At 42.9% G+C, this 13,154-nt stretch overlaps 1 long non-coding RNA gene across 1 annotated transcript; it reads left to right on the top strand.

Annotated features, from left to right (window-relative positions):
- Positions 1–5,458: 5,458 nt before the first annotated feature.
- On the top strand, positions 5,459–12,450 carry LOC133272425 (uncharacterized). The gene is made up of 2 exons (XR_009744411.1): positions 5,459–5,521; positions 12,247–12,450. It is a non-coding gene; the product is annotated as an uncharacterized LOC133272425 (long non-coding RNA).
- Positions 12,451–13,154: the final 704 nt, after the last annotated feature.

Here is a 13,154-nt window from a genome sequence, read left to right as displayed (position 1 = left end):
GAGACGAGGATGGGTAGATTTGTCCTGTGTATCAGTGCTATGACAGTGGAGCTTTGGCTCAGTCATGTTAATGACACTTCTTGTTTTCCCTTCATTCCCCATTCCCCTTCTGGCCCATCCTGACATCACCCCATACTTTAACTGTTTGACCCTCCAATCCCATTTTTCCCCAGAGAAGGGGAAGTAAACAGAAGTTGACATGAGCTCAGAAAAGAGCTCAGGGCAGAACAAGAGTGTGAAGTGCTGTGGCTCATAGAGTTGAAGCACAGCAGTGTTGTTTCCTCGGCTTTAGAGGCTGTGAAATGGCTAGCAGCAGAGCACAAACATGTTGTCATGACAATGAGTGTAATAAAATGGGGGTTTCTCTGCATGGTTAATGCACTGAGAGAAAGGTAACCAGGACAGCAATAAACACTTGAGAGATTTCAAAAGCAACACAAAGTCTGAAATGTAATTACATTAGAGACAAATTATCTGTTATTGATGAAATGGTCCAAACTGTCCTATGTGTATTGATAGTGCTCGAGTGAGCATGAGGCAGAAGCTATGAGGCACAGAAAAGGGTCATGTAGGCTGCTTCCACAGTCCAGCCAAGGTCTCATGGACTAATCCAAAGCCCTCCTAAACTAACAAGAGCTTCTCCAGACAATCAAAATCTAATCTACACACTAGATGCCAGTCTGTAGAATGAAATATGAGGGTTGCAGACCTTCACCCAGAACATGGGCTGGATGATTGAGCCTGTAAGGAAGAAGCATCAGGACAGGTTCCTTGATGAAAATGATTACTTGGGGGAAAAGTATCATGTGGCAAACCTCAGGCTGGTTTACAAGTGGGCTCGAGAGGGGAATTGTGATAGCAATAGTAGCTGGACTTTCTGTTTACTCTTCTGCCTGCTTACAGGCAGCAAGAGGTTTTTGTTTCATGGAAACTCCATCATACCTCCCTCATGCCCCCTACAGCACTTTCTGTCAGAGACACTGTGTCCAGCATCAAGCAGTTACGTGTTCTCCCAGTGATAACAGACTCCCTGACGTACGTGACTCTCCAGAACCTGTACTGATCAACGCAAGGGATGGTCAGTCATGCAGTCAGTCAGCAATGCCTGCCTCATCACGATCCCAACTCCCTGCCCTGCCTTAGCAGGCTATAGGTAAACAGAGATGCATTAGGAAGGGCAGGCTTGGAAGCCAAAGACTACAGGCACATCCTGTCCTCTCTCCATGCATCCACCCAAGCTATTCCAGCCTGACCTAACACCTGCAAACTGAGTCTTCTGCATGGGTGCAATGCCACACTCAGCCCATCCAACCAGGAAAGGTGCAAGAGGAACGTCTAGATCAAGCATACAGCACAGTACAATGCCTTGAGGCTCCAAAAGAGGTGTGAAATGAAGAGAAGCAGGAGAAGAGAACTCAAAAGCACTAATAAACACACATGCCAAGTGTGAGTCATAGCACAGTGGTCTCCGTCCACTCAGGCTGGGTGAGCTGAAATTGAAGGGACAGCGCATCCAGCAGTCACAGCCTGAAGACCCTGGATGCTGATCACTGCAAGAAGCCAGCACTAATGAAAAATTCTGAGGTTATTTTTAACCTATGTATCAGTCCTGTATATGAGTGCTACGACAGTGGAGCTTTGCCTAAATTATTTTAATGCCACTTCTTTTTTAACCTATTTCCCAGTTTAATGAGACCATTGACAATGAGAACACAGCGTCATGACCTGACAACAGACTGCCTCGAAATGCACAGTTCTCTGGCTAAAGGAGTCCTTTTTGCTTTTCTCTTGTGCTTGTGAACTATTAACCTTTGATCCTAAGGAAGCAGATAATGGTTCTTTTTGAACAAAGACAAACTGATAGTAACAGACCTCTCAGTTCATAGGAGGGTTTTCTTTGTTTCCAAGTCAAAACTCACTGGCTCAGATCCAGCCAGCTGTCTTCAGTTTGTGGATGTGGCTCTTGAGTAAGGTTTTAAAACTACATCCAGCATTGTGTAATTGATGAACATTCATATTTTTGAGCATTGCAGGAAGGACAGATCAAACAATAAGGAATGATGGAGGCCAGCATGCCATAGTTACATTGTGTGGATCAGACTGTTCATGGGCCTTCTGTTTCAACAATAATAAATCTCTAACTAGTCTCCTCTGGTCTCAGTATTGTCTCCCTCTTGAAGCAGGCAGGCCTTGCTATGTTGAATTCCAAAAGGAGGCATATTGCATCCCTTTCTGCTTGAGCATGACTGATCACTTCTGCTTCGAAATATTTGGTATCTCTGCTTCTTCTCTAAGACTACTCCATCGCCTACCAGATCACATTATCAGGAAGTTCTGCTTGATATTCCTCCTTCAGCTGTCCTAAACATGCTCAAGCATCTTGTTCAAAGCCATTCTTCAGGACATTTCCCATTATGTTGCTATCCCGCTCCCTTTCGCGCAAGTTCTTCTCCATGCGCATTCACAGCAGTCCTCTTCAGCAGCACAATAGGGTTGACATCTATCACATAGTGTTTATTTTATTTTCATAGCTCACCTGAGCCCCTTTTCCTCCTGCAGTCATCCTCCTGTGAAGTTAAGAACACATGCAGACAATCAGCTATTCAAAACAAGGTCCTGTTTTGAAGGCACCTGTGAAGGCAGAAAGCCAGGCTGGTATGCTGTGGGCAGCACCCACAGACAGACAGTCTCCATTTCATTCACCAGAGCAACAAATGTGAGATCATCTCAGCTAGGAAACTACAGATTTATTCACATTGCATCTAGGAAAGAGAGACAGCATATATTTTTTGTAATGCAACTACACTGTGCCATAAATAACTCAAGGCACTAGGACTAACAATGTCCCAGTTATTAGCTTACCAGTCATACTGGGGGGACAAATCTCACACTACAGAAAAAGAGCTATTTCTTCCTATTCTGTCATACATATAAATAAATTATCGGGAAGGTTATCATTTCTCTTCCCTAAGCGGCAACTAAAGCATGTTTCTCTTGTATGGCTGTTCAATATGTATGTTATTTTTAAAGGTATTAAAATTCACCATCTTCAGACAACAGGCCACTTTTCTTGCACAAGACCGCTGCTCAGAGAAGAAGTCCTACAAGGGTTAAATGACTTCTCCAAGGCTGGGAGCACATAACCAAGTGGGGATTGTAACTAAGGGGCAACCAGGCTCCTTTCCTGTTCAGTCCCACTGCTGTCTGCACTGCGATGATTTCATTCACCAAAACATGGTCATGGACAAAGAACGGACTCTGCAAAAACAGCCCCTTATCTGCTCCTGCCTGCCTCTTGTCCAAGTCATGTGTGATTAGTTTACTGACACAAACACCCCTCTGGAGCCAAAGCAGCTGCAGGATCAAGCTGTGCCCTGATACAGTTCATGCCTTTACAGCAGTGTAAGAGCAGTAGCTATGGTCTAACTGAGTACAGGAGCTTCACTGTTTATAGAGCTGGAAGGAAAACAGCTTTATTATAAGGTATCAGGTAGACCTGGTTGAGTTGGCAATCAAAAAAGAAAAGTCAATCATGATTCGTAACAATAACTGCAGTGAGTATGAAATAAAGATAAGCTGTAGGGAACAAATATGGGGGGGAGGGGGGTAGAAATGTAATTCCCAGATGGTTTATCTTTATCTTTTTTCTAATTGTCCATAGGAAGCAAAAGGGTTCAAAATTCTTGGCACTGGGGGTACTCGGAGTAGGTGGCAGCAGAACCTCTGTGTGTGTAACTCCAACCAAACACCTTTTAAGTAATTACTTCTGTGAAAATTAAACTAAGGAAGCTTCATTTCAAATAGGTGTTTGCATCAGACCCGAAAGGGTCTGATGATGAGTTGCAGGGTAAAGAGAAGTTGCTGAGGGCCAGATCCATCCCATTTAACTTTAGGCACCTAAATGCCTTGGCTAATGTAGGAAACTGGTCTTCCTAACTAGTCAATGTAGACAAAAGCTTCTTCAAAGAGACTGGAGGCACATTCAGAATTAACATCACTCTCTGCTCCGTACAGAATTCTAAACTCTAAAGTTCAGTGATGCTCCTAACTTGGAGACCTCAGTTGCACAAAGTTATTCCCTTCCTGCAGTCTAAACAGCTCTTGCTGCAACGTACGTCCACTCCTTCTTGACCTGTACCCAATAGAGAATAGTTTATTCCTCTTCTCTTTGCACATATTGTGTCCCCTTAGTGAGGTATCTGAAGCAAGCAAACACAGTTCTTTCAGTTTTTACACTCCAGCCACAGTGTCAAGAACTCTGGTTGTTCTCACTGTTTGCTTTTGGGATCATGCCACTAGGCTCACATATTTCTAAAAGCTGGCACCCAAATCTGGACACTCACATTGCCAGTAGACTAATGCCAGGCATTGATTTGCTGTTCTATTTTCAATAGAGTGGCAGGATTATGTGTTGCATGTAACTCCTGCTTCTGATGCTTGCGTAAGAGCAGTTACAGCTCCCCAGAGACCTTGCAGCATATCAGGATTAGCACACCTTTTCACTGAGAGAGAAACAAGGGCCATACCCCTTAGTCCTACTCCCACAAGAATGTCTTCTCATGGTGCAGAAAGAGCAAGAAATGGGTATAAAGAGAAAAAGACAAATTTGGTGGTATCAGTACACAGTAATGCCACAGACCAAACACCGATGGAGATGCTGAAGTTGGGAGTTGCAGTCCAACCTTGCAACAGTCCTTTTGGGTGCCACTGGAAAGACTTTTAACCTGTGATTCCCTTTGATTCTTCTCCTAACTATGACCTAAATAGCCTGGTTTAGGTCTGTAGGAGGGCACCTGTGTTACCACGTGCCACATTCATTCATTCAATCTTGTTCAGACCACTGACCTCCACTGTCGTACAACTGTTAGCAGCAACTGAAGTAAAAAGTTGAGAGTGATGCCAGCTGCTCAATCCAGTGTCCAAAAGTATGAGAGAGTGAATCTGTGATTTCAGAAACAGTTGAACGAGAGCTGCAGAGACCTGGTAAACAGCAAAAGGCCCTAATGCTCATGTCAGAAGCCCTCCTGCGCCTTCCAGAAATGCCTTTCCTGGGTTTGAGACTCTCCAGAGAACAAAATGCCACATGATATGCTTTGCAATGATTCCTGAATTCTCTAGAAACACATGATGAACAGCAAATAGGCAAAGCAATTAGGAGGGCAAAGAGTTCAGTGGCCTGAAGTACGTTTGCATAAACAAACTCCTTGAATCATTATGAATAATTAATGTGTAAAAAACCCCTAATCTCATTCCTGGATAGCCCTCAGTATAAAGGGATAAATAAATCATAAGGAACAAGGTGTTTTCTGAGTGAGAATAGCCAAGCTAACTACAAGCTTAGCAGTTTCACATTTCAAGGCTGTAGTGGGTAGCCTGTGGTTACTGTCAAGAACAGCTTGAACACAGAGGTGTCTCAATAACAGCGCTGCTATTTACAATGGTAGTATTATTCTGTCTATAGGAGACCTTTCAGATGAGGACTGCAAAGTGGTTCACAGCTATTCAGCTTCACAAAAGCCCGGTAAGGCCAGAGGGAGTATTTATTAGATGCAATTATGGCATTGTTACTAATGCATTACAATTTTATTGGCAGGTGTAAATCTTTGCTACTTGGATATGAGGGATTTATATGCATTAAGTATAATAGCTAAGAGAAAACCTCATAAAAAAAAGGTTAATCTCCCTTTTTGTCCAAAGGCACTATACATAAGCAGCGGGTATAGCTGGAATTTCTTGCAGGTGACATTTATGTCACTTGGTCATAAATGAATTTAACTTGAAAGCACAGTGAGGTATTTGTGTATTAGGAAATGTCCTGCTGATTGAAGAGGAGGGGGACAAGGAAGGTCTAGTTAAGCTGAATCCAAAGTTAGGCTCTTACAAAGAAAATCCTAAACAGAGAGCTTGCCATCAGAAATATGCTGTTACCTGCAGAGCCAGAATATCATAATTTAATTTATTATTACAAATTGATAAGCAAACTGGTGAACAGTGAAGCAATTTGTCACTATCTCTGCATTTTATGATAGATAGGAAAAAAAGTGCATGCCCTGGTCCACAACTATGAAAGAGCAAAACATGCATAGGTGACAAATAGCTTAATCCAAACCAGCAGTACCAAGGCCACCATGAAATCATCAGCAAATGTGTCTCGTAGGCAGTGAGGTTAGTAGAAGCAGATGTGTTACTTTAAGCATTGGCTTGAACAGGGTGAATACAATAGTTTAGAACAAGTAGGTACAACAGGATTTCATCACTTGTCTTTTCCCCCTTGCCAGAGGACTCCAGTGGTCTGCAAGTCAGCCAGGACAGCACATTAACTGCTGACTACCCAGGTCTGAGGCAGATACAAGTCAACCATTTATTCTGTGGCAACTGAAGCACAGCAGTCTTCACTCAATGACACACATTGACTATAACTGAGGTTGGTCTCAAGGTTGTTTAAACTTTTTCAGCAGTTTCCAGAACCAGATGTCAAAGACATTTTTGACAGAAAGGTCCAATGCATTAGGTTAGTTAAAAACACAACAGAATTAGACCAATGTTGCAACAGATTTCAGTGGTGGAATTGTTTTTAAGTTAACTGTTTAAGCTTTAGTCTTAGTTTTTCTCATGCTAAACAAGAGCAAACTCGCATGGCTCTGCAAGCCTTCCATCCAACACTGATGCATCCTTCTATTTCTTCTACTTTTAGCTAATCCTATGATTATTTGCACCAAATAAAAGCTGTAGGGATCCCTACACATTTTGGAGGGGTACATTCATCGTGACTTTAAAAAAGCTTTGCTCTGTTCCATGCATAGTAAAGATAGTGTCTACCTGAGTATGTGGCATGGCAGGTTTGTGTTGCGTGTTTGATAGCTATCTGAGAGGACACATGGGGCTACAGATAGATGCTAATAGGCAGCAATTACTGGTTGTGAGGTCTAAGACAAGACTTGTTTTTCCTCTTAAGGAATCAAAGTTGGCTTAAAAGAGGATGAGGACCATTACTTAGATAAGGCTTGTCACTGAACATTACAAACTGCCTGACAGGTCTGAAAAATAAAACTTGCAGCTCAGCATCCTCCAAATGCTTCAAAAGTCACTCTTAATGCCACCAAAAAGAAATAATCATTCAGCTTTTTCACACTGTGCTATAGACTCAGCTATTCAGAGCTCTTTCACAGGGTACTTCCCTAAGTTAGCATGAACTGCAGTTGACATTTCTTACTTAAACAAACCCAGGATACATTTTCTCCTAGTGGAAGCCCTAAGCCATTTCCCTGCAAAATCCTCAGTTCTACATCTGGAGATACTCAGCTAACAACAGTGGGCTGCCCAGACCTCCAAATCAGTCTTAGTCATGCACCCACCATCACAGCCAGCCAGGGCTGGAACCCCAGCCATGCTGCTCAAGTCAGTCCCTTTGCTATCCAGAATATACATACATATTTCCCACACGTATGAAAATGCTGGTTCCACCCAAGCAGTCTGAATTAGTCTTTCTGCACGTTCCAGCCACTAGCTTACATGCTATAGTCCTCCATGACGAGAAGGGGAAAGAAATGGTTCCTTGACTTACATGCTTCACTAGCCAGCATGTTGCTTGACACGAAAACACTGTCACTGTGCTTTTTCACTGCACCTCACATCCACACCTCAAGAGGTGCTTTGAAAGGATTAGCTTCTTGTTCCAATTAAAATACGACATGGTATTTTCCAAAGCATGCGACTTTCATCCGACTGATGGGTAAGGTTTGGGATGGAGGAATAGAGCAATTCCTTGCAGCCAGTATGCGTTGAAACAGGAATAGATGAGAGTAAAATCTCAGAGGATTGCTAGTCATCACTCCTGTGCTCTGGTATCCAGCCACAGTCTCTCTGTATAAACAAAGGCTCTGGCCACTACAGTGTTTTCTGGGCTGCTGTAAAATGTTTCCCCACCCCTCTCAAGGGAATCACTGATGCTTACAAAGGAGGCAGCCTTAGTCAGGCTTTTCTCACAATGCCTCTGTTGAGGAGTCTGGATGTCAAGAAGTTATAAGGAGATGCAGACAGTGCAGGTGAGGCTTGGCAAACTGTGCGATTAGAGGCTTGGCTGTAAGCTGGATTTGTGAGTGCATCATTATAGCTCCAGATTAATATTAGTGCAGATTGTAAATGAAACGCTTCTGTCAAATAATTGCAAATATTAACTTCACAAACATGACATCAATGCCAAAAAGAATACTCTGCCTCTAGAAACACCAAAACTGGCTTGTTCTTCATAAAGTTTCAACATTGCTTTTGCCCAAGAAGAACTCACTATTCTGATATGGATGAATGATAACACAATAGTAAAAGCATTTTATGAACTGGGACGTCAGTCAGAGGACGAGTCAGTAATAGCAAGTCTGGATCATGCAAATGGCAAAGTGTCACTGAGAAGGGGAAAATAAGAACTTCTTCTGGGTGAGATACTTCAAAGTTGAACTGCAGACCTCTCTGAGAGGTTGGGGCATGGAATGTTGAAAGCTATCAGCTAGGTAGACAAACAGCCAGCATCAGTTGGTGCAGCTCCTTCTGTATTAGGCTTCTGACAAATACATATAGCCAGCATGAGCCAGAAGGTTTACCCCCAGTTCAAACTTCTTCTGCACATGCAAGATGAAGCCTAGTTTCTTACAGTGGTATTTCCAGAGTCACAACAGCCCCTTCCTTCACTCCCCTAGTAAGACATCTGTCCAGGGCCCTAAACTTTAAAATTGTGAGTGCAATTATAAAAACCATCACAATTCTCATGGGATACAGGAATAAAAGAGACCTGGCCTCAATCCTACAGTGGAAATCAGAGGATCTTTAAAATCTGGATAAAGGAGCGCTCTGTCCATTCTGGGAGGATTGAATGGAGTTGAACTCCCCTGTCAAACTCAGCCTTTTCTTGAGTTTTGACATTTTAGCAACAACACAACACAGATTTCAAGGGACAAGAAACCGTTGTTCCGCAGCATCTTTTTACTCGGTGTGTGACAGAGAGAGAGAAGGAGAGATAGTTGTTGCATCTCTTTTATCACCTGAAGTCCTGATGCTCTGGAAGACCCTGCCACAGTAACCCAGCCCTTATTTAGAGGATTTTTTCATCTGGAGACCCTTTTACAAGCATGCAATAGTTGTAAGCCATGAAGCCATTAAATAAGCCAGTAAATAAGTAAGCAAGGGCTGGCTTACTGTTGTAGGGTCTTCCAGAGCATCAGGACTTACTTGTGCGTGATCAGGTTGGTTTAGAGCTTTTAAAACTGCTGATATGCTTGGTCCTGTACATGCTAACCAATACATCAACCAGAGCCCTCAGGTCCACAGGAATTAATAGGCATTCACTACTTTGGACCCCCTAAATCAAACTTAGAGTGTGCTTACTTGCTGTAGCATACACTACTATATAGTGTACGTCGTATAATTATGGTGTCACAAGCACAGCACTGGGCTGAAAAGTATGGTCACTTCTGTTATTAATACATTGGATTTCTGGTTTTGTAGCATTGTTTAACTAAAAGCAACTACATAGAGCATTTAGTGCACTGTCACATGTAATAGAGAGATAATGTCAATGGAATTGCATGTTGTCACAGGATAACAGCCTCCCGCTGCTGCTGAAATGCCAAATTGAAGCCGAGGCATTTATGGAAAATAAACGTCAAGTGAAAGCCAAGATGTTTATTTTAAAAACAAGAGACATGGATCTTGTGGCAATGTTCCATCATGTCTCTATTTCCCTAATAACAAATGTCCAATGTGGGTAGAGCCAAGTTACAGTCTCTTCCTAGGACCGCATGGAGAGGATGAAGCCTGAACACTTCACACAAAGACTTTGCAGGATGGTCTCTCATCTGCTTTGCTTCAGGTCAGGTTTTAGTCAAATTGTCCAGCTAACAAGCACAAAATGGTTTCTCAAATGTATGCTGCATTTATGTATGCTAAATTTTGCTATGTATGTAGAGAAGTTTGGCAAGCCAGCGGGAAGAAAAAGGGACAGCAAATGCATTTCTAATGCGCTTTTATGTAGCCCTTTTTCTCCAGAGAAAGAATGGTAATAACATGAGGCTCACTGAAGTCAATGGGAAGCCTTCCAGGCACTTCAGTGGGCTTTGACTAATGCCTTAAGAGGACAAACAGTTAATATTTTAAGATGATATTATGTTAATAATGGCAGTGACCAAATTTGATTGCAATGAGAGCATGACTGGACAAGGCTGGACAAGGCAGACAAGATCCTTCTGGGTCACAAGTTGAAGCACAGCCACCCCTTGCATCTGGCCCATTGGAGATGCCTGCTTTGTCCACGTCAGCCTCACAGCCACAGAGAAACTCTTCCTGCACTGTGTTTCTCCAGTAAAGCTTCCTTAAATCCAGTAGCAAAGATGACAATTTGTTTTTCTTTGTGAGAAGAAAACTGAAGGTTATGAGCCAAGACCCAAGTCGTTGAGATATGGTAAAAAAAACATGTTAAAGCTAAAAGTAAGAGCTGGAAATGTCCAGGTCTTAGACATGATGCAGTCTGATCCAAAGTTGCGAGTTTGGGTTTTGTCAAACCTAACTGTAAAGGCCTGAGTGATGAGGCATCTGCTGCTACTCCTGGCATAGTAATGGGCTTGACATCCTAAAAGCTCTTTCAGATATTCATATCAAATTTTCCCTTTCATCACATTACCACTCATTAAATCTCTTTGTATTCATGTAAATTATTCATCTCCCTCCCTGACACTTTATTCTTCCTCCAACTGCATTAAGAGATAATGTTTTCGACTAGTTAAAATTGCCTTTCCCCCTCCTCATCTGCTAACCCCACCATCCTTCTCTAAACACCCATCACCACTCTGTCAGCATCCTCCCTCTCCAACCAACTTCACACAGTGCCAAGACATGGTACAAGGAGCTTGGAGCACCCCCCAGTGCCCTGCACCATTCCCAGTCTCCTGCTCCACCGCTGCTGCTGATGGCCTTCCCCAGGGTAGTGCTGTGTGAAGATGCATACCCATGCAATAGGACTCTCATCCTGCAATCTGTTTTGTGTGGCGAGACAAGCAGGAAGCTGTGCAAAGCATCTCAAAGGACTGGGTTTAAAAATATACCCAGATAACCCACTTCAGTTCCTGAAATGTTGAAGCTTCACAGCTCGTGGCAACGGGGTTCCTCAAATGCAATACATTTTGATTTTCATCACATCTATCCATTATCCTGTATGCAACAGAAGACTGATCTGTCCTAATAACTACTGAGTGAGAGGGTTTGGGTTTTTTCTTTTAAATGACTTCCAAAGGACAAATAAACTAGTTGCTCATTAAAAACTGTGATCTGGAGTGCAAGTGGAAACAATCCATTTCAGTTCTGGAATTTCTTCTCTTCAGCTGACATCTATAAATAATATGCAAGCAAAGAGCTATATTCAGATCATGATAAGGAGCTCTCTGAAATGTAAATTACAACAACAAGGAAATACTGAGTTAAAGGAGATTTGCAAAAGGTAACACTGTGGAAGGGGTTAAGTTACAGTGATTATTTGGCTGCTCTGTGCTGCAAGAGCCAGAGGGATGTTCTGTACAGAAAACATAAAATTGCTTATTTTTTCCTTTGAAGATGCATCATTTCCCAAAGACATTCTGGCTCCAGCTCCGATCTGGCATTCCAGATTGATGCTTGTTGAACCAGCAAAGATACAGGGAAGCAACACATGATTGTGTATCTTCTGGTTTATTGCATACTTGCTGGCAATTTCCTTTATTTCTCCAACTTTTCAGCTTATCTTCTCTTATGGCGGTATGAGGATCTCCAGCTGGAGATCTGACAGGACAGCTTGATAGTCAAAGAACTTGTATTTTATTAGATGATGATATTTATTAACTGTATAAAGATACTACAGCAATAATGGATCTGAACAGATGACAGGGGGATGATGCTCCAGGAATAGCAGGCAAAGCAGCTACATGGTACTCCCAACAGTGCTTCCCACTGTTGGTGTCTTCTTGGGAAGACTTTATCAGATTTTGACAGGCTGATGTTGCACTAAAACGGACTAGGCACAGAATTCATCAAAGCACCTCAGCTGTGAGACTTCAGTGTGGTGATGCACCACAGGCTCGTACCTACTCATACTACAACTAAGGTTGTTTCTATCCCACAGCTCCATTGTCCTAACCTGGTTTCAAACTATTAGTTTTTTACATTAGGATTACGGCTACCAGTCCTGGCCGAATATTCCCAGCCACAATCCTTCTGCTTCTCATTCAGCATAAGGTCTCCCTCTATTCTTGAAGGTGCCTCCTGCCCTTCCCACCAAAGAGGGTCACACTTTAGTCCAGGAGATGACAAGCAGCAAAGCAAGGTCCATGGGAACATGAGGGAATGCTTTGCCAAGCAGCAGGTCCACGCTGGTGTGTGGCCTTTGTAGTCAGGGTTAAACAAACAGCGTGCAAATAAATAAATAATCTGCTCCCAGGTTGTGACCTTGTAAATCAAGCCTGAGCCTGGAAGGGGTTTATATGGTCCAGCTGGAACAGCGGAACAGCCTCAGCAGAGTAAATATATGGGAGGGGTGGGGGGTGGGAATAACTGTTCCTTCCAGTTGCTCCCAGACTGCTGTGGGGAATGTTTGGTGCTGCTGTAAGACATGCTGATGATTAGGAAAAAGGAGAGAGGGGACATCGCTCTCATTTACCCAGCAGCTGCTTCACATTATTTTAAGAGGTTTGGAAGAGGAGTAAAACACAGTTAAATGCACCCAAGGGTAATCTTCCAGCTCTGAAGACAAATAGAGGGCTGAACAAGTAAATGAAAATCCAGCCCAACTAGCTCCTAGCAGCAGGTTTCACTGCAATAGATGGGAGGCGGGAAGGGATTTGCTCAGAGGCTGTTAGCTAGGCATTGCAGCACTGGGATGCTTCATGTACTTTATTGCTCATTACCAAATAACTGTATTAACATTTAGAGCAGTCCTTAGATTTAGTATGGTTTGACCAGACTGGGTAAAAGCTGCTGGCTACATTTTGAGAAGTCACAGAACCATCAAATCACCTAGGTTGGAAAAAACCTTTAAGATCATCAGGACCAACCTCTACCCCAGGACTGCCAAGGCCACCACTAAACCGTCACTAAAAGCCTCATCTACACAGTTTGTGAACCCTTCCAGGGATAGTGAT

Source organism: Pezoporus flaviventris, unplaced genomic scaffold (genome assembly GCF_033815535.1).
Source record: "Pezoporus flaviventris isolate CSIRO_AGI_PZ_B2104156 unplaced genomic scaffold, CSIRO_AGI_Pfla_v1 ptg000029l, whole genome shotgun sequence".
NCBI lineage: Eukaryota > Metazoa > Chordata > Aves > Psittaciformes > Psittacidae > Pezoporus > Pezoporus flaviventris.
Note: the sequence above shows the minus strand (reverse complement) of the source record. Positions and strands in the feature narration are given on the sequence as shown.